The sequence below is a fragment of the Mixophyes fleayi genome, chromosome 2, assembly GCF_038048845.1.
Source record: "Mixophyes fleayi isolate aMixFle1 chromosome 2, aMixFle1.hap1, whole genome shotgun sequence".
NCBI lineage: Eukaryota > Metazoa > Chordata > Amphibia > Anura > Limnodynastidae > Mixophyes > Mixophyes fleayi.
Window position 1 is genome coordinate 194,086,634 of NC_134403.1, and position 22,796 is coordinate 194,109,429.

General features: G+C 42.2%; 1 protein-coding gene across 2 annotated transcripts in view; it reads left to right on the forward strand.

Annotated features, from left to right (window-relative positions):
* Nucleotides 1-9,906: 9,906 nt before the first annotated feature.
* Nucleotides 9,907-22,796, forward strand: part of LOC142138501 (zinc finger and BTB domain-containing protein 8A.2-like) — a 72,061-nt gene continuing 59,171 nt past the window's right edge. Inside the window, exon 1 of one of the 2 annotated variants that reach the window (XM_075195230.1) lies at nucleotides 9,907-10,289. The gene's annotated coding sequence lies outside the window, so the exon portion shown is untranslated. The remainder of the gene's footprint in view (nucleotides 10,290-22,796) is intronic. The other variant, XM_075195231.1, reaches the window with a different exon arrangement.

Consider the following 22,796-nt stretch of genomic DNA (forward strand, 5'->3'; position numbering starts at 1 on the left):
GGGGTCATGATAGTATCAGGGCCTAGATAATGTAGAAGCCCAGATGGCGATAACAGGTATGACAGTGGCACTGCTTTGCCATAGAAAACACTATGGAAAAGCAGTGTTGTACTAGAGCAGTACAATAATAACAGAGTTAAGATCAGTAAATACAAATGTAATGGGAAAATAGTGTGAGGGTGGAATTAGTGACAGGAGCAGGAGTGAAGTAGTGAGAATGTAAATGTAAGAGAGTTCGAGGAAAGCAAAAATAACAAGTAAAACGGTAGAGGTCAAAGAGCAGGAGTTGAGCAGCTGGATGGTGAGAGTGAAGCAGGGAAATAATGAGAGAAAACAAATATATAATTATCAAGTTACAATGTCCAGGACAGTGAAATAAGAAGTACAATGGCAGGCTGCAGTAGGGGGATGTAGTCATTCTGTTGACAATGAACATGTCAAAAGTCAGACTATCAACACCATAAAAACTAATACAACGTAACACAATTTAAAAGAAAAAAAAAGTGCCTCTCTCCCGCTAAAAGCTTAACCAACCAGTGTGCTGCCAGCCCTACAGTTTTACTAGACTCTTCCCTGGGTGGTGGGTGTGGGGTAATAAGAAATATTTTTAGAAACACCACTTTGGCCCTGCAGCACTACAGTTCCCAGCAAGCCCAGGCTGCCATTAACCGTTTGGGCATACTCATGGCTGCCAAGGCATGCTGGCACTTATGCCCTGGCCCGCTGGGGTCTGTAGTGCACTAAGAAAAAAATTAAACACACACCCCTAGTAAATATTACTTTATTACTTTATTTTAACTAAATAAATAAATAAAAAAACCTATGTAGTACTCATCAATATCCAGGGTTTTCATCTGTAATCCAAGTATTCCTGCTTGTCCACCAAAATAAACATCCAAGGTTTTCCAGCTTGCAATAAAAAAATCAAACCATGTCCACAAAAAAAAACAACAACAAAAAAAAAACAACACAAAACACATCCGAGGTTATCCAGCTTGCAATAAAAACAACAACAAAATCCACAGATTCAGGACTGGCAAAAAAAACAAACCACATCCACTGAAAGATGACGAAAAACTAGTCCTTCGCTGAAAGACTACCAGTGTTTAATGCGCTCATTACGGCCAGCTAGTTCTGTATAGAACATGGGGTTTTCTCATGTCCGCAACGCTGAGGTCATTGTATTGTATTCCATTGTATAACCAAGCAGTACAACTGAGATACCTTACAGATTGTCTTCACATGGGAAGATCCTTCCAAAGATGTATTAGCATATACATCTTTGGAAGAATTAAATCATTTTAATTATCTTTCTTTACGTGCATAAAGTATCTATATAGGTCTTCAACAAGACTCTCTTACTGACTCTTGCAAGAAAGATTTTGTAGCCTACCCGCATACTCTTTGGAGAAATGCAGGAATTAAATATATTGGACTAAGAAACCCTTGACATTTGCACAAGCAAAATTATGAGGCCATTTGGTCTAGCATTTTTGCAGGCCCAACATTATGGCAGTGTTGTGATGAGGCCACATTCACAGTATAGGACAATCTCCTGGACACTCATCAAAATATAAAGCTATTTTGCTCCAGTGTAACTTTTTGCGCAATCAATTTGACAATGACAAGTTTAAATCGGGAACAGTATATGGAGGGAACATTTCCTGACGCTGTCCATAGATCTTTTACTTTGTTCATTATTTGAATCAATTAGGAATCTCCCAGCATCAACATATGCGGACATGTTTCTAAATATTTGTCGCAGGGCTTATGCCAATGAGCGAATCATGATTTCTTGTTATTTCTATTCCATTGCTCCCTAATCTCTAATCTCTTTTGTCCTAATCTTCAATACAACAGCAAAGTGTCATCTACTCGAGATTAAGGTTGATCCGGCCAAGTTACATTGCTCACGCCCCACACAACAAACTTGGCACCCACTGTACTAAACCCTAGCAAAAAGCCACATGTACTGCTGAATACAAGTTGAGGATATATGGTTTAAATTCTTATCTCCTCAACTACAAACCCCAGCCTCATGACTTTAACAGTGCAATCAATTTGTCTAAACAAAGTTCTCCTCACTTATATCCTCACAAGACTAAATCCCAGTCATAAGTATATTTCAGTCACTGCTTAATCCATCTCCATCTGTCCCAACAACAGCAATAAGGGAACAAGACATTGTGGACTACTTCAAAGAAACAATTGACTCAATGAGGTATGACATGCGTTGCACCTGATATACCACACACATCACCACCCCTAACCATCCGTGGCTATTCCAGCCCAGTAACTTACTATTAAGTTGCCTCACTCTTTTCATCATATCTTTTACAGCCGGTTCCTTTGATCCTATCCCTTCTGACCTACTGTCAAATCACTGCATCACACTGGTACTTACCCTGACCAAATGATTCTCTTTTTCTTCTCCCATCAAAACTGCATCACACTGGCCCTTACCCTGACCAAATGATTCTCTTTCTCTTCTCCCATCATCTATTCAAGTTCTTTGTTTACAATAGACAAAAATTTCTAACCTGACTTTAACTCCCTACTAGAGTAGTTAACAACCACCTCACAGCCAAATCAAAAGGTCACTTGTCCCTCATACTCCGGGACCCCTTCTGCATCTGAAACAGTTAACCAGCTTTTACTACTGCAAAGGCTCCATTCCCTTGGCATACACAATACTGCCTTTCCTGGTTAATAGAAACCCGTTCTGATGATTACCAACGCCCACTGTCCAAATTCTGTCTATGCATATATGGTAGGCTATTGCAATATCATAAAGGAATGGCAGGCTCCAATATAGCAGTAAAAGTAAATTGTGCAATAAGAAACAATAATCAAAATTGTTTTTAGTGGGGACATGGCTTTGAAGCCATAATGTGTGGACGCGTTTTTCAGTAACTAATTACATTACTGGGCTAAGTCCACTGAATTCGGGCACTTCACTTCTCCTAATCTGTTATCCACTACTGGAACACCTGTCACTCTGCTGTTGGGACCCAACTGATGTGAACCCAGTCAGAAAAAGTGAGTACAAACATCACCCCCCATCTCAGGCCTGCTCCACGCTTTTAGTCTATTATACTGTGGCCTTTCCTGTGGTGCCTGGTGGTACTCTTGGATTTCCTGCACACTTACCTGGGATCTGGTTCTGCCCCCTGGATCGTTTGGGACAGTCTGTCCATTCTTGGCATCTGGCTGGAGAACTCACCATACTTGCACGACCACTGTCAGGATCTGCTGAGTGATCTCCTCCGCTACCTGCAGCCATCACTATTGAGTGACCTGCCAAACCCTGGTTTGACTCCCAGTGATTTGAACTCATGAAGCGCCATTCCATCTTCCCTTATTATATTATTCCTGCTGGGCTCTCAAGTGCTCCTCAATCACCTATAGACCTGCTGACAAACGCTATATTTCACCTATACTGCTGCCTCCTTTAGTTGCACACCATGTATGATGTGACCCATATGATTGTGCTCCTGCGCTGGGCCTGGTGACCTCTCCAGAGCATGTGAACTGTAATTTCATGCTGTCAGTGGGATAGGGACATGTAAAATGCCAGTGGTACAAATCACAAAGTGCTTTGTGAAATTTCTGCCATTTGCTGCCACCAGGTAGCCACTACAAGACATATCCACCAACTCTTCTATATTGCTCCAGTGATTTCTATCTCTGACTTGGCTTCAATGGGACCACTCTGCCACCTGGTGGTCATTTATACTGCGACAACATTCAAATGCAACTGTTCCCCTTTAGCCTACAAGTTGCACATAATGGCAAGCAAGCACTGCTTAAAGATCCCTCAGATCTCAACCATTTCTGCTTAGCTTTGGCTCTACCCATGTCTCTCTAAAGGAGTGTAGAGAAATCTTTACCAGAATAATGCCACTGTCTCTTCCGCAACGAGAAAGATGACAACAGGTTTGCCGGCCAAGCAGAAGCCCCAAAGCCACCTCATCTTGTAATCCAATGGAAACTCCTTGGGCCTGAGTCATTAAGGCAAAAAAAAAAGAGTACATTTTCTCTTGGACAAATCATGTTACAATTCAAGGGGTGTAAAATAGTTTATTATTTTGCATGTAATGAAAATACTGGGTTTTTTTCATGTAGCACACATACTTTATAGCTTTATTTTACACTGAAATTTAAAGTTGATCTAGGACAGTGATGGCTAACCTGTGACCCTTCAGGTGTTGTGAAATTACAAGTCCCAGCATGCTTTGCCAGTAGATAACTAGCTGATAGCTGGCAAAGCATTCTGGGGCTTGTAGTTTCACAACACCTGGAGGGTCACAGGTTAGCCATCACTGATCTAGGACATGCCTACCACAACTACAAATCTGCCCCCACATTTTAAATTTACCTCCCTCTTCAATGCAACATGGTTTTGCCAAGGTGCAGTTACTCTTTTCTTTTTTTTTGCCCTTCTCTCCTTAATGACTCAGGCCCCTTGAGTCAATAGTGCTCTCCACAAATCGTCATCTGGATTATATTCCAACCATTTTGAAGTTTTGTCTTCCGAGACCCCGGGTCTCCTATAATTGCATAGGCATAATTGATCTATATGACATTGTATTTACTATGTTGTTTTAACTCTGCCTCACTAAAAATCACTTGATTTATGAAGCTCCTTCATATATCTCCTCTTATCACTATTATGGTTTCTGGTTTCTTTTCTGTTAAGGTTACCTCTAGATTGTCTAGTTTAACTTGTTTATCTCGCTAGTTACATTGTATTTACTGTCTGAATATTGTACATATATATCTCCAGTTAGTGGAGGTTGCTGTCACCTTACCCTTGTTCTAACCACCGCCAGATTTTCTCATACCGGGCATCATGTTTAAGGTCTATAGCCCATGGTTTCCATGTGCTGTAATTCTTTCCTGTCCTATTTTTTTTACTGTATGTCTCTCACCCCTTTATTCCATCAAGTTTTTCACCTCCTCCCCCACTTTCTCATCTTTCTTGCCCCTTCCCCAGATCCTTAGAGACCACACAACTTCTCTACCATCTTCCTGAATGTCAATACTCACAAATAATTCTATAGATGTTTCACATACCTCTAGTCACTCCTTAAAAGATTGTTCTATTAACACAAAGGGCCAAATAGAGGTCCCAGGCACTTCATACTTTCTACACTGATAAGGCAGACTTGGTTTTCATTCAGGAGTCCCACTTCAAACAGGGCTTGGCTCATCTATGTCACGGCTGTCTGTTTTTCTTGATCTGATTAAAGACCTTTGAGTCTTGCTGAAGCTGGCGTGTAACAGAAACCGGAGACATTGATAAGTATATCAATGAAGTATACTGAGTAGCACTAGCAGGATAAGAGTCTAGGACCGGAGTTTGCGCCAGAGTACGGAACTGGAATATACTGTAGCAACACTCTGGAGCTGTTAGTGGGAACTGAACCCTGGCACCTGTAACCAGGCACACTGTGTTGGAACCCACTATTAGGAACTCAGAATGTGTAACACACGGAAACTCCGAACAGAATGAGCTGGAACTGGAGACAGGAACTCAGAACTGTGACTAGGAATGGAGAACTCAGGACTATGAGACAGCCACAGACCTGGAACCCACACACAGATAAACAGAACTGGAAAGGAGCCCTAGAGACTCAGAACCAGCCTCAGCTACAGAACAGGTGATACTGACAAAACTCCACTAGAGTAAGCACTAGATAATGCAAAATTCTTGCTGAGGTAAGCACTCTTAATGAATAAAGGATGAGCAGTTTGGAAAAGCAGGGTGCTTGCAGCATGATGATCACTTGGTAAATATCAATTTCATGAACTTGGTAAAGAGCATTACTTTATTGTTGGCGACCGATGCGGAAAAGGCTTTTGACAGAGTAGATTGGCATTACCTCACAGGGGTGTTGGAGCATGTGGAACTGGGTCCTGCCTGTTTGCATAGATTCCTTTCCCTTTATAAAGACCTGACATGTTTTCTATACACAATGGTACACAGCAAGCCTGCCCGCTCTCCCCCTTCATATTTGTCCTTAGAATGTAGTCCTTGGCCAGATCTATTACAAACAATCCTGATATGTCAGGTTTGCAGGTGGGTGGACAGAACACAAATTGACTCTATTTGCAGACAATCTGTTGGAAATCGTCACCAGTCCTATGATTTAATTTCACAACTTAATGTTAAGAGTTTAAAAAGATTGGTTAACTATCCAACTTCAAAATAAATTATGCCAAATCCTTGGCTCTGTACCTCTCGATTGCACCACCTGCTCTAGAGGGGCGCCAACATTCCTTAACTTTTACCTGGCAACCCAGTCACATCAATTATCATGGGGCATTGTTAACAAAGGATCTCTCTAACCTGTATAAGGCTAATTTTGACCCCTTGACACCTAAGCTCCGCACGGAGTTTAGGCACTGGCGGTCTCGGGACTTCTCCTGGCTAGCGAGAATAGACAGCATTAAAATGAATACTCTACCAAAACTCCTATACCTCCTTCCAACACTCCCTATTCACATTCCTCCCAGATATTTTACTGATATCCAAAGGCTAGTCCGTTGTTTGGGCGGGGAAACCCCTTAGATTTCGTCACGCTATTCTCTATAGGCAGAAGTCACTGGGTGGTTTGCAGTTATCCCTATTTTCTAAATACTACCAAGTCGTGCTACTTAATAGAATATTGAAAGGACTAGAGCTGTTGACTCTAAACAATGGGTCATGATTATGGGTCATGCAATTGGGGTTCCATCCAATATCCTCCCGTGGCTACCCAAATTACCACATTCATCCCATCATGGTCCTACACTTCAATGCTGGGCTAGACAACAGACTCTAAAATATATGTTCTCCCCATTATCCCCCCTCACTGCATTAAACCTTCAACCCAGCCTTCCGTCCTGGATTGTCACCAGGGGCTTTTAGGCCATGGTATGACGGAGCAGTGGTCAGGAGCGGCCAGCTGGTGGTAAATGGTAGTGTTTTTGCCTTTTCTGTTTTGCAGAAAAAAAACAGGCCTTCCTCCCTCTGAATTCTGGTGGTAAACGCAAACTAGACGTTATTTACAAAATAAAGCCATTTTGGTGGGGTCAGGTAGGAGCCCGACTAGCTTTGAGGACCCACGCTGCATCTCCCAAGAACCCAAACATACAATTTCATACATATATAATATGCTCATTGTCAACCTTTATATCTCCTTATCCTTTATATCTCCTACACAGTTTAAGGTTCTCTCTTGCTGATTTAGGTGTCTTTCTCAACTATGTAAAATGCATCCGGGAGTCTCAGATTCCTGCTGGCGGTTTGGTTTGGAAACAGGGTCCTCTCTACACATTTGCTTCCCTGTCATAGTTCCATTCTGGCAAAAGGTTTGAGAGTATATTACGGAAATCACGGGAAGCTTACTGAGGAGTAAATCCGGATGAAAGTCTCCAGGTCCTGGTTTACTCTTTCTGTCTGACCGTTTGATTGCAGATGATAGGCCGAAAAGAAATTGAGTTGGATGTTAAGTATTTTGCACAATGATCTCCAAAATTGGAAGGTGAATTGGATGCCCCGATCTGACACGATTTCCAACGGACAGCTGTGAAGGTGGAAAATTTCTTTCACAATTGGGCCAACTGAGCGGCCGATGGTAAACCTACGAGGGGCACAAAATGGGCCATTTTAGAGACACAGTCCACAATAACCCAAACCGTGTTGAATTTCTTGCTTGGAGGGAGGTCTGTGATAAAATCCATGGAGGTAATGGAATCAAGGGTCCTGCAGGGTTCAGCCGAGGAGTCTTATGTTGTGCACAAATATTGCAGGCTGCCACAAACTGTTTGGTGTCCGTGCAAAGGGTTGGCCACCAATAGTCCCTGGAAATAATTGTCGAAGCCAAGAATATGTTAAATCGCTTTGATACCAGATGGGAGAGGCCACTCGAGGATGGCACGGTCCTTCTCTGGATCCATCTTCAGGCCGAAACCGGATACAATATAACCCAGGAATGTTGTTTGGTGGGTTTCGTATGAACACTTTTCGAGCTTGCAGAATAGTTGATTCCGCCGTAACCGGGTAAGTACTTCAGCCACTTGCCTACTGTGAGAAGGTGGATCTCGAGAAAACACCAAAATATCAACCAGATACACAACACAGGAGTATAATAAATCTCTGAAGATGTCAGTGACGAAACTCTGGCCAGAGCATTACAAAGCCCTAAAGGCATGACAATGTACTCATAGTTACCGTCCCTGGTGTTGAAGGCGGTCTTACATTTGTCTCTCTTGCGGATCATGATCAAATTATAAGATCCCTGCAGATCTAATTTGGTGAATATTTGGGCCCCCTTAATCTGGTCGAAGAGTTCCGTCACGAGTGGAATAGGATAACGGTTTTTGATTGTAAAAACGTTTAAACCTCTGTAATCATTGCATGGGCGTAAGGAGTCATCCTTTTTTTTGTACAAAGAAAAAACCAGCACCAGCTAGAGAGGAGGAAGGCTGAATGAACCCATGTTGGAGGTTTTCTGACACTTATTCCGTCATGGAGTGGGGCTTGGGGATAGATAAGGGGTACACCCGACCTCTAGGAGTTTTGCCAGGCTGAAGAACAATAGGACAGTCCCACACCTGGTGAGGTGGTAAGGTCACGGAGCGTTCTTTATTGAAAATATCCGTGAAGGAGGCAGTAACGTCTTGGTTGGCCCAGAAGAAGAGGATAGTTGCAGAGGCTTCACAAGAGCAAGACAGTGAGAATGGCAGAGAGGACCCCAGGCTAATATCTTGGAGGTGGTAAACAAAGCAACATACAACAACAACATATATATATATATATATATATATTGTATGTTGTTATACAGCTGGATGATTAGGTACATCCAACAGTGTAACTACCATACTCGCAGGGGGTGCAGCGGCTAGGATTCCCTCAGCTGAAGGAGGCAGCCTTCCCTATCAAAGCCCCATGTACTTATGCGAGTTTTTCACCATTGGACGTTACATGGGAGCCCTTACAAAATTTTACTAAAGGGCCCACAAGTGTATACTTACTCTCTTTTACTTTTCTGTACTCTGCTAGCAGTGCAAAGGGTAGATCCTCCAGTCATACACAGTGTTTCTTGCTTCCCGTCACCCTTTAGATCAGGCCTGTCCAACCTGCGGCCTTCCAGATGTTGTGAAACTACAAGTCCCAGCATGCCCTTCCAGCTATCAACAGGTTGTCTAATGGCAAAGCATGCTGGGGCTTGTAGTTTCACAACACCTGGAGGGCCGCAGGTTGGACAGGCCTGCTTTAGATTATACATTCAAAAGAGCACATATCTCTTTAACCTTGATTTTTCTTTGTATTTAATGTTTATTCACCCATCAATAATTGTACAGTGAGAAAATAAATCTTTGTGCTTTGTAAATGAAAGTTAATAGTAATTTAAAAAAAACAAAAAAACAACACACGTTTCCAAATTGATGATGATGATGGGAAAGGAAAAGTGTCCTGTATTATGTTTAAAAATGTCAGCAACACAATGATGCTACACGTGTGGCAACACACTCTCAATGTTGAAAATGTTCACTTAAAACTTATTATCATAAAAATGCATAATTTTACATTAATGTGTCCCACAATTAAAGATAAAACAATCACTCGTTAGTTTACAACAGCGCCCCAGCTGGCTTGTACTGCGCTAAAGAAAACCCCCAGGGTGATGAATACAGCGTTACTGATCCCGAGGTGTGTAAGGCGTAATGTGGGTGATACCTACACTCCACGACATACAAATGTATCATAAATCGTAACTACAATGCTGGCTCTCCTAATGAATGATGCGACATACAGCTCCATCTATTTGTGGCCCTCCGCGCACCCTTCACACAAAACACCTTTTGTTACACTCCGCCCCGGGCGCGGTCCCTTTAAGCCTATCTCAGCTCTCGGGCGTTATCACGTGACTGGCTCTTTGTCCGCACTTTCGGGCGGCGGCGAAAGCACAGGGTACAACGAACTCTGAACGTGGACGCACAAAGCGATAATAGGTACCCGATAAGGGGGCGTGGCGTCAGACGGGTGAATGATGAGATTGGGTTTGAGGGGAAGGTAACGTTACAACCACCGTACTCCCCAGCTGTCCAGAGACCACATTCTTGATTACATCCCCTTTGCAACAACGGCTATCGCGCCTCCCCGCACACTGCCGATGGGACGCACTGTCCCTCCTCCATTCACCCCCCACTCTGCCTGTCGGATGTAACGTCATCACAGGTCCTGACGGTGTCAGTGAGGAGCCCGGCAGAGAGGAGCAGCTGCCTGAAGAAAAGACCAGGTAACTAAAGAATGTTGTGCAGAAGGGGTAGCAGTGTGATGCAGGAGAAGCATTGGGGGAAGGGGAGAGCATTGTGATACAGGGGGGACAGCGTGATGGGGGAGGGTGTCATTGTGATTCAGGAGAGACTGTGTGATTGGGGGGGGGGGGGGGGGCGGCAATGTGATGAAGGGGGCACAGTGTGATGCAGGGGGCACAGTGTGATGCAGGGGGCATTGTGATGAAGGGGAGAGTGTGATGTAAATGGAAATACACCACTGTTTTTGTATTCACCTGAGAGTAATAATAATATATGTATAATAGACTATTGGACCATTTTCAGATGCAAATTTTCTCTCTTGACTACAAGGTGTAAATTGAGCTCTGATCACACAGGCTCTCTCATGGAATTATCACTAGATCCAACCTTTTCAGACCCTTACGATTTCAGCAGATAGAGAATTAGTGATGTTGCCATAGATTAATATATTGCTCAGTACATATTTGTCCATAAATTATCCTGCTGAAAGAACCTTATTTCTGCAAGAATCATTTTTATATTCTATTGCATAAAATATTGCTTTCCCTGCTAAGATCAAATTAATCATCAATAATCAGCACCAAAAATACACAGGCCCCTATTTATTAATGTCTGCATTTTTAACAACATTTTAACACTAAAGATTGTATGTATTTATCAAAAATATTCAACAGGAACAGCAATCACGAAAAACTTTCTTGTGAAATTGCAGTAAATACCAGTCCCCATAGACATCTCTGGGGCGTGCTCTGTATTTCCCCCAAAAAAAATGCAAAGCAGCAGAATGCGCTGTTGACACATTTGCATGATACCATGATTTGTGTCTGTTCCCTATTAAAGTAATAAAATAATTCCTTCAGCAAAAGAAACTGTAAGAATAAAATTATATCATTGTTTATTTACAAAAGAAAAAGCTTGCGCTCATTTTCAATGCTGAAAACTCTGGTGTCCAACAGACCAGACACATACTTTTTGTTCCAGCAAAAGTAGGTTGTACTACAATTTACAAATATCATATTACAATTGGCTGAGAAGGTATATAGACGTATCCTGATCCTTATGGGTCTCCTGGGTGCAATGGAGAAATTGAAGAAGTCTGTGTAAGTCTTTGTTCAACATCTTTTGATTGGAAACATCTGTTCTTTAAATAACTCCTTCATTCCTGTTCATATCCCTCTCATCAGCTCACACGCAAGGATTAAATTGACATAATAATACCACATCAAATATTAATGATATACTAAAATATGATAAAACAATATAAATATTTTCATATAAATAGTCTTCATCCAAAATAAAATATCTTTGACATCCCCGAAAACTACTGTTTTCCGTGCATTTCAATGAAAATGGGGATTAATAAATAGGTCCCACAGTGCCTGACTTATTTAATATAAAAAACTGTTTGATGAAGGGACATAATAATGCCGTCTTTTCGGGTTAATTGTCTTTTCAATTTGAACCAATAAAGGAAAGGGGATGCTTACCATTTCTATATTTACAAAAGTCAAGTGTGTGAGGGTCTAGGAAGTGGGTATTTGGTGATGGTGGGAGGTGGGGGGTGAAACCTTTGACATCACTGGTCAGTAAAGATAATACCTTATACTGCAGTGGCCCTGTTAAGTGGCATGTATGTTAATTAACTAAAGGGATAGGGATAAGGGGAGAGAAACCTATACCTGTCGCACAAGTGCACCTACCTTAGTCTCTCTTTCCCTGCAATAAGTGCCATGTATACAAGTAGCGGCCAAATAACAGGGAACGTTTATCTAAAGCCTTCTATTAGGATGTTGCACCACCACATTCAGATAGCATGGCTTGTATGCGTCATGGCACTTACTCTACTAATATCTGGAATTGTGCAGGAAGGATGCAGCACAATTCTAACCCAAGAAAATCACTCAAGTTACACCTGGAAAACACAATCTCAGTTGTAGATCTTGAGGGACATGGAGCATGTGCCCCAGGCCTCACTCGCTCAGGAAGCCCACTGCATCTACAACTTGCACAGGAAGTTATTAGCCTCATGCAATTAATTATTCTTTTTTTGGCAGTTTCCACATACTATATGTCACTACATATACTGTATTATCTTATTATCTTTTCTTTTTTTTTTTTTTTTTTTATAAATTCTTTTTTTTACTGAAAAAATTAAACAGCTTTTACAAACATATCTGTTTTGCATTGAACGATGCATTAAAGACATTTATAAATATTGCATATAAAGATACAATTACACGAATAAGATGTGACAGTGCACCAGTATAGAAAACAAAGTACCATTTAGTATACCGTAATACATCATGTAGGGATGGGGGAAAGACCAAGAGTGATAAAGACAGGTAAGGAGGGATAGATCAGAGGGGAGTGGGGGGAGATGGGGGGGTTCACCTATTCCATTGAGAATATAGTGGTGAATCCTTAAATTCGAGCCTTTTGAACCATATATAGTAATACTCCCTATATTTGCCCCTTGATGAATAGAGTATGTCGTCCATCATTCTATAGGATTCTAAACGGGCAAACCACTCTTTGATGGTAGGAATATTCTGTGATCTCCAATGCATCGGGATCACGGCCTTTGCCGCGTTGCTAAGGTTTTTAATTGTTGATTTTTTATATTTAGAGATGGTCAATTTATTATGATCCAATAACCAGTATTTGGGGCAATTAAGTGGTTCAACGCCCATTATTTCTTTAGAAATTTTAAGGACTGCATCCCAAAAAGTTCTAAGAGCTATGCACTCCCACCATATATGCAACGGAGTACCTGGCGCCGACATACATCGCCAACACATGTTTGACATCCCAGGAACCATCTTAGCCAGCAGGTTGGGGCATCTATACCACCTAGTCAAAATCTTATATTGTGTTTCCACCACCCGTACACTGACCGAGCTTGACTGAGTACGTATGGATATTTTTCCAATCTTGCTCAGGTATCGAGCAAGCCAGCTCCCTCTCCCATTCTCTAATGAAGGTGGGTTGTTTATTATAAGTAGAGATGGTCACTGACCCCCGTGTTTTGGTTTTGGATTTGGTTTTGGATCTGGATTACCATCGTGTTTTGGTTTTGGTTTTGCAAAACCGCCATTGCGTGTTTTGGTTTTGGTTTTGTTTGGTTTTGTTTTGCTATTTTTTTGGAAAATCCATGTTTTTGGGCCTAAATTAACCCAATTTAGTGCTCCAACTGTTTTAGAGACAAGTAATCTAATTGTTGAGGTAATAAATCATCCAAAAAAACAGTTTAATTCTTCGTTGGTAGGCCTATTCTACACACAAAACAGATTGTCTTCCTCTCCATCTATGCATATTGGCAATGCAGCCATCGTCTTTGAATGTATATTACACCCTACACTTATAGTTAAATATGTAAAGAAATGGAAAAAGCCAGTTTGGTTTCTGTCTCTCAAGGCCCCCCTCCACTTGTATAAAATACCAAAAAATTCAGCCATTATAGACTGTACAATATTAATTGACATGGAGAAAGCCAGTTTGGTTTCTGTCTCTCTAGGCCCCCCTCCACTTGTATAAAATACTAAAAAATTCAGCCATTATAGACTGTACAATATTAATTGACATGGAGAAAGACAGTTTGGGGTCACTCTGTCTCTCTAGGCCCCCCTCCACTTGTATAAAATACCAAAAAATTCAGCCATTATAGACTGTACAATATTAATTGACATGGAAAAAGCCAGTTTGGTTTCTGTCTCTCTAGGACCCCCTCCACTTGTATAAAATACCCAAAAATTCAGCCATTATAGACTGTACAATATTATGAAAAATGGACAAAGCCAGTTTAGGGTCACTCTATCTATGACACCCTACCCTTAAGGATAAATTGCCCTAACAGCAGCCTTTCAAGATGGTATGTGATATGGAAATGCCACAAGTCCCTTTCCTCTTTGGGGGTAGATTGCACCCTACACTTACATAGAAAGTTTTAAAAAGATGTTATCGGCATCATCTTCAGCTTAATCCTCACCCTCATCAGTGTGTACGTCATCATCACAGACTATCAATTCATCGCCGCTTGAATCCGCCATTAGAGAACAGTCAGTGCTTGGATGTCTTGGATGGTGAAGGCCTTCCTTGTGGAAGATGTAGTTCATTTTTATAAACATCATTTTCTCCACATTTTTGGGAAGTAACCTTCTACGGCGATCACTGACTAAGTTCCCTGCTGTGCTGAACACTCGTTCAGAGTACACACTGGAGGGTGGGCAGCTTAGGTATTGCAAAGCAAGTTTGTACATGGGTTTCCAAATGGCTTGCTTTTCTTCCCAGTAAGGAAAGGGACTGTCTGACATTTCCATATCAACTACCTCTTGAAAGTAATCCTCCACCATCCTTTGCATGTTTATACTCATATTGGATGGAGTTATGGGCAAAGTGACACATTTTTTTGAAAAATCCTTCAAACCAGCCCAGATGTTAAATTGTTCTGGTCTGCCCCCTGTGTCTTCCCTGCTTCTTTTTTGGAAATTTAATTTTTTACGAGCAACAGCTTGAGAAAGTGAAGGAGGACACGTCGTCAAGCCGAGGCCCAGTTCAGCGGCCAACTTGCTGAGCAATAGCTCCTTGCAAAAGTTCACATCTCGCTCATTTACAAGTAAAGACTCAATGTAGGTTTTAAACCTTGGATCAAGCACAGTGGCCAAAACGTACTGATCCGAGTTCAAGATCTTAATAACTCGAGGATCATTGTGAAGCGAATTAAGTACTTGATCGACAAGGCCAACATACTTTGCTGAATTGCTTGCTTTCAGCTCCTCCTTCATTTTCTCAAGCTGCTTTTCCAATAGTCTAATTAAAGGAATGACTTGGCTCAAACTAGCAGAGTCTGCACTGACCTCACATGTCACAACTTCAAATGGTTTCAGCACCTTGCACAGCACTGAAAGGATTCCCCACTGTGCAAGAGTGAAATACATCCCCCCTCCTTTCCCAATGTCATGACTTGTGCAATATGCTTGGATGGCTTTGCGCTGTTCCTCCATCCTCTGAAGCATGTACAGGGTGGAATTCCACCGAGTTACCACCTCTTGCTTAAGTTGGTGGCAGGGCAAGTTAAACTGCTCTTGGAGCTGCTGTAATCTCCTACATGCTGTGGCTGAATGCCTGAAATGGCCTGAAATTTTACGGGCCACCGAAAGCATCTCCTGCACCTCACGGTTATTTCGTAGGAAGCTTTGCACCACCAAGTTGATGGTGTGAGCAAAACAGGGAATATGTTGGAAATCACCCAGCTGTAATGCTCGCACTATATTGTTGGCGTTATCTGAAATGACATACCCTGGGGAGAGTCCGAGTGGTATAAGCCATGCATCAATCACATCTCTCAGTTTGCGTAACAAATTGTCAGCCGTATGCCTGTTAGTGAAGCCGGTGATACAAAGAGTGGCCTGCCTGTGACAAATGTTACGTAGTGGTGTACATGCTGCTGCTGTTCCTGCTGGTGAAGGTGAATGACCAACCCAGTGGGCTGTCACAGTCATATAGTCTTTGGTTTGGCCACTTCCACTTGTCCACATATCTGTGGTTAAGTGAACAGTGGGCAGAATGGCATTTTTCAGCGCAATCTCTACATTTTTACACACTTTTTGGTATAGTTGTGGAATAGCTTTACGGGAGAAATGGTGTCGCGATGGAATTCTGTAACGCGGACACAAAACCTCAATTAACTGTGAAAAACCAGCTGCGTTTATTGTGGAGATTGGACGCAGATCTAACACTAACATTGCAGCCATGGCATCTGTGATTCGCTTGGCGACTGGGTGACTGCTGTCATATTTGCTTCCCCTCGCAAATGATTGTTTCACAGTTAATTGCTGAAATGTAGGACTGCTCATTTTATTAACCTGCCTCTGGGATGACGATTCACCCCCAGCAACAGCAGCAGCAGGACTAACGCTTTCTTCAGAGGAATCAATAATAGTGCCGGAGTCATCCAGCCTTAAGTGGGATGCCGGGCTAACTCCGAGCGCTACTGAGGATATTGATGAGGATGGTGTGGTGGGTGTATTTTGTAGCCGTCGGTATGTCGGTGAGCGGAGGGTCTTAGCTGATGAGGGAGTGCTTGTATTCTTTTGGGAAGAACTTTTAGCTTTTCCCAACACTTTGCCATGAACTCTCGTTAAATGGCGTAACATAGACGAGGTTCCAAGATGGTTAAGGTCCCTCCCTCGACTGACTGTGGCTTCACATACACTACAAATGGCTATACAATTGTTGTCTGGATTTGGGTAGAAATAATTCCACACATAAGAAGTGGATTTTTTTTGTTTTATGCCCAGGCATGACAATGGCCTTTTTCTTGTCACGTGCCAGAACTGCTGCCACTGGTGCAGGACTTACACAAACAACCTCATCCTCATTAACATCCTCATTAGCGCCCTCGTCGCCTACACAAATCTCCCCCTCATCCTCTTCTAATTCCAAAGTGGCATCCTCAATTTGGGTATCACCGGCTACACTCGGGATATTAAGGCACACATCAGCAGAATGCTCACGATTAGACATCCCACTGTTGGATGGACTCTCCACAGGGATTGTTGTCATTTGTGAATCAGAGCAAATATTCTCCTGTAATGCCTCACTGTTATCTTGCAGCTCGGCTTTGACGCGTAACAGTAGTTGTGCACCAATTGTAGGCTGGGTAACTTTTTGGGATCTGCCACTAATAGCCAAAGGTGAAGGCCTCATTCTCTCTTTGCCACTGCGTGTGTAGAATGGCATGCTTGCAATTTTTTTTTTATCGTCACTTAACTTTTGCTCAGTTACACTTCTTTTTCGCTTCAATACAGTAAATTTTTTTTTGGTTTTTGTTTTTTGCACTAATTTGAAAACACTCTGTTGTTTGACATCGCCTTGGCCAGATGACATACTGGGAACACTAACATCAGGACTGGTGACAGAACCTGGTTGCTCATTCAGATCATATGTGGACTGCTTTGAATCCATTCTGAGTGCAAACCACTGGGGAGTGCTAAAAATTATTTAGTAGATACTGCTGACAGATATGACTTTTGACAGCCAGAAATATTAATGCACAATTAGGGAGGACACCCCAAAAGCACTGAGGAGTGCTAAAAATTATTTAGTAGATACTGCTGACAGATATGACTTTTGACAGCCAGAAATATTAATGCACAATTAGGGAGGACACCCCAAAAGCACTGAGGAGTGCTAAAAATTATTTAGTAGATACTGCTGACAGATATGACTTTTGACAGCCAGAAATATTAATGCACAATTAGGGAGGACACCCCAAAAGCACTGAGGAGTGCTAAAAATTATTTAGTAGATACTGCTGACAGATATGACTTTTGACAGCCAGAAATATTTATGCACAATTATGGGGGACACCCCAAAAGCGCTGGGGAGTGCCAAATATGAAGAAAAAATAATAAACCTCTATCCTCCTCTCTGCACTAGCGATTTTGGTTAGAGCAATTGCAAGAACAATATTGTATTCTCTGTCCCTGCTCTAATTAGCCTATGACTACACCCTGCTCTCTCCCTCTGTCAAATGGCGATGGATTGCTGTGGAGGCGTGTATTTATAAAGTTGAAGTATCGCGAGAACCGAGCCCCGAGATCCGACGACGTCACAATGACGTTCGGCCTCGATTTGGATTCGGAATGGGCGGGAGAGTACCGAGCTTCTCCGCTCGGTACTCGGATACCCAAAGTTCGGGTGGGTTCGGTTCTCGGAGAACCGGACCCGCCTATCTCTAATTATAAGCATGTTCAATGAGGATACTGTAAATGAGAGACAAAGTATGGCTAGGGTATAATGCAGTCGTACATAAAGATTCAAACTGAGTAAGTGGCCGCCCCACCGACTCCCGAACCTCCAAAGATCCCAGAAAATGGCGGAGCTGTATATATCGCCAAATCTCCGCATTTGGTAGTTCCCATTTAGCTTGGAGGATGGTGAATGGTAAGACCCCAGACGCGTCCACCAGCTGGCCAGCCCTGCGGAGCCCTGCCCCAATCCAACATCTGAACGTCTGTCTAGTAAGTCCTGGGGGAAACTCTGGTTTGTCAAATATCGGGGTCAAAGGCGAATGTTGTGAGGAAATGTGAGGAGTCGCGCGTAATTTGGCCCATCTAGCCAGGGTTGGTGAAACGGTCGGGTGAATGATTTTAGGGAGTGAGTGTAGCCATGGTGAGTACTTAAGTGCCTTGCCTACAACGTAACTCTCTATCCAGACCCACTGCTTGTCCAGTCTCTGCCTTGTCCAGTCCACCACCCTATTTAGTATGGCCGCATCGTAGTATAATGCAAAGTTGGGGAGTTGTAATCCCCCAGCGTGTTTCCGCATATATAGAATGTCATGTTTAAAACGGGGGCGCCTCCCCTTCCATACAAAGTCCCTAACTGCTTGATGTAGCGTCTTGAACCAAGAAGTGGGAAGGTGTATGGGGAGTGTTTGGAACAAGTAGAGGATCCGTGGTAATACATTCATCTTGACCACATTGACTCTGCCTATCAGGGAAAAGTCCTTTGGGCACCAGTTTCTCAGATCCCTACAAATTGTATTGGTGATGGGAATAAAATTGTCCTCAAAAATCTTTGTGTTGTCCTTGTTGATAAACACCCCCAGATATTTAAGTCGTGAGGGATGCCACGTGAATGAGAATGCTGGCTTCAGGCCTTCAACCACTGCCTCGGGTGCAGAGATGTTGAGTGCTACCGATTTTGAATAGTTAATTTTAGAGCCAGACAGCTCGCCAAATTGCTGGAATTCTGACACTAAATTAGGAATCTAAACCACAGGGTTAGTGAGGATTGCCAGGAGGTCATCCGCGAAAAGTGCCAATTTAAAGCTTTTGTCTTCCAACCGTAGACCAGAGATATCAGCGTTTGCCCGGATGGATCAAGCCAATGCTTCCATGCATAAGATAAAGATCAACGGAGACAGGGGGCATCCCTGTCTGGTGCCGTTGGATATTACAATGGGTTCTGATAGTTCCCCGTTAACCCTGACTCTTGCCGTTGGCTTCGTATACAAGGCATCAATTCTGGCCAAACTCAATGGGCCTAAACCCAGATGACTGAGGACCCCCCTCAAATTCCCAATCCACTCTATCAAACGCCTTTTCGGCATCTGTGGATAGTAAAACCGTAGGAATATTGGCATCTTTTCTTTTTAACTTAAAAAAAACATTTTTATTGTGGCTGTTGGCATTACTGTGAGTATGTTAACAGGTTTAGATAATGTGCAACAGTCCAGTTGTTGAGTGCATAGTCCATGTATAGTGTTGTTAAACATCCTTTCTGGGTTTGCTATACTTTCCAAACAGTTGCTTAAGAGCCTCATATTTTTAAAAGTAGAATATAAAATACAATAGAGAGATTTATAATTTCATAAAAGATTATTTAGTGATTTACGGTACAGTACAAAAATGGCAGTACCGTACACACCTGACCTTTAAAAAGCCTTCCATCCATTTTCCAGATGCCACTTTCAAATTGTTTGGGGCATCTGAAAAAACGCTTGACCGGAGAAGTAAAGGTGAGTGTTACCATCAGTCCTGTGTCATGCCAACAGTAAAGCATCCCGAGACCATTCATGTATGGGGTTGCTTCTCAGCCAAGGGAGGGGGCTTACTCACAATTTTGCCTAGGAACACAGCCATGAATAAAGAATGGTACCAAAACATCCTCCAAGACCAACTTCTCCCAACCATCCAAGAACAGTTTGGTGACGAACAATGCCTTTTCCAGCACAATGGAGCACCTTGCCATAAAGCAAAAGTGATAACTAAGTGGCTCAGGGATCAAAACATTGAAATTTTGTGTCCATGGCCAGGAAACTCCCCAGACCTTAATCCCATTGAGAACTTATTGTCAATCCTCAAGTGGCGGGTGGACCAACAAAAACCCACAAATTCTGACAAACTCCAAGCATTGATTAGGCAAGAATGGGCGGCCATCAGTATGTGGCCCAGAAGTTGATTGACAGCATGCCAGGGCGAATTGCAGAGGTCTTCAAAAAGGAGGATCAGCAGTGCAAGTATTGACCCTTTGCATAAACTTAATGTAATTGTCAATAAAATCCTTTGACACTTATGAAGTGCTGGTAATTTTACTTACTCAGTTTAGTCATTTGTTTGTGAAGGATGATTTATTTGATCAAATCATCTTCCTTCACTGCTTGGTAGTGGATTGCCTATTCCATTTGCAACCATAAACTCACAAATGTGCATTTCCAAGTGTGATAAGCAGTTTATGCACTGCAGCCCAACTATGAAATCCTACTATGTGGAGTTTTTGTTGAACCATTTTTTATTAAACCGGCAGCTCGCACCACAAGTTGAAATTTGATCTGCAGTTGCTTGCTTGTTTTACCTTGCACTTGAAAATAATGCAAAGATATGCAAGGATATCCGCCCTGTGAATTCTGACACCACTTTAGTTACTGATGCTCATGAAACATGAGCTGTCTTGGTCATTGAAGTTCCTGCCAGATGGACTACGTTTTTCAAAGTCATTGAGCTCTTTTGCAAACATGCTAGCCATGATTATAGGCAACAAGGGCAGTCCAATACTATTATACATGATACTAAAAATGCTGGGATGATATTTGCTTAAGTAATCCAAGAGCCAAACTTGAATGGAATCTTTTGCTTTAAATATGGTTGCTGTCCCTTATTTTATTCACCCTTTGATCCATTCTCCTCCATGGATTAACTCCTATCGATCATTACATGAAATTCAAAACCCTGCAAACTCCAGTCCAGTTCACTCCCAGGGCACTCCTTATCACCTTTACCAGTTGTGATCATCTGATATAAGATCGGCCATTTCCTCTTTGTTATTCTTATAGTTGAAATTCTTAGAGCATCCCTCTAGTTAAGCAGGACTTTCATCTTGCTCGACCTAAGAAACTCCAATATCTTAGGGGTGCGGGAAGGGGGATTGTTCATGTACTTTTGACTAGAGATGCTCACTGACCCCCATGTTTTGGTTTTGGATCTGTATTTATTTTTAAATTGCTAAAATATGCTAAACTCACATAATTTTGCTCTTTTTTTGTTCCTACATTATTATTATTATTAACCTCAATAACACTAATTTCCAGTAAATTTTGACCACCTCACAGGTCACAATATTATTTTCATACACTTTCGGACAAAGTCTGCAGCAAGCTGGCTGGATGCTAAGCGATAGAGCAGCAACACAGACACACGGCAGTTCATAGCATATCTAAGAAACGTTGCCACACAGCCATGGCAGAAAAAAAAGAAAAGTGAAGCAAGATGGAATTGTGCTTGGGCCCTCCGACCCACCCTTATGTAAGATATTAAAAAGGACATGTGTTTTGGGCCTCTACAAAACAAGCTAACAATGGGCTTAAGACAGCTAATCTAACAGTGCTGTCAATGAACTCGAAGACAGTAGCGAGCTGCCTGGTTGCTCTGTCGAGTAGGAGCGGGACAAACACATGGCAGTTCATAGCACATTTAGGAAACATTGCCACACAGCAGTGGCAGAAAAGAAAAGTGGTGCAAGATGGAATTGTCCTTCGGAACTCCCACCCACCTTTATGTTGGATTGACATTATATGATTGATGGGCAGCAGAGTAGACGAGGTTATAAAGTCGACAATATAATGACATCAACAGTAATATTAGGGCATCAATTGCAATGTAGACAGTATTTATTAGGTTGACAATTCAAATGTAGACAGTATTATCACTAACTCTAACCCTGTCCCTATCCTTATCCCTGTCCCTATACCTAGACCTGTCCAAATCCCTGTCCCTAGACCTGTCCTTAACCATATCCCTAGCCCTATAATACTGTCCACATTTGAATAGTCTACCTAATCATACTGTGCACCATGTGAATTGGTGACCTAATAACACTGTTGAAACCTGAATTGTCAACTGCCTTACTGTTTTCTTCCAGCTCGGCTTTTACACGTAAAAGTATTTGGGCACCACTTTTTGAGTCATAATGACAAGGTCTTGTAAGGTCAGTCATGACGATACAAAAAGATGGCTCACTGATAGTTGCAGTACTAGCACTCATAGAGAAAGGTGAAGGCCTGATTATTTCCTTGCCACTGTGTATGTAGAATGGCATGTTGGCAATGTTATTTTTTTCAGCACTTAACTTTGCCTGAATTACAGGTGTTTTTTTACATTTTGTTTCCCTGACTTAAAACCACTATGCACTTTTACATAGGCTTTAGCACGTGACGTAGAGGGATTAGTATCATCATGACTGACTGTCACGGCTCTCTGGTATATTTCACAATATTATTGCACAGAAACAGCGATGATAGTAAACTTAAATATTTATTGTACAGGCAGGGGGGTGGATCTCAGTGGCTGAAGGGCAAGGCATGAAACAAAATGTCCAGGAATAATATTCAAAACAAAGTCTTTTAAACTTGCCAGGTTCCAGAGATACAGAGTGAAGTCCAAAATCCAGAGCTGTAACACAGACAATGATCCAGCAAGGAATGATTG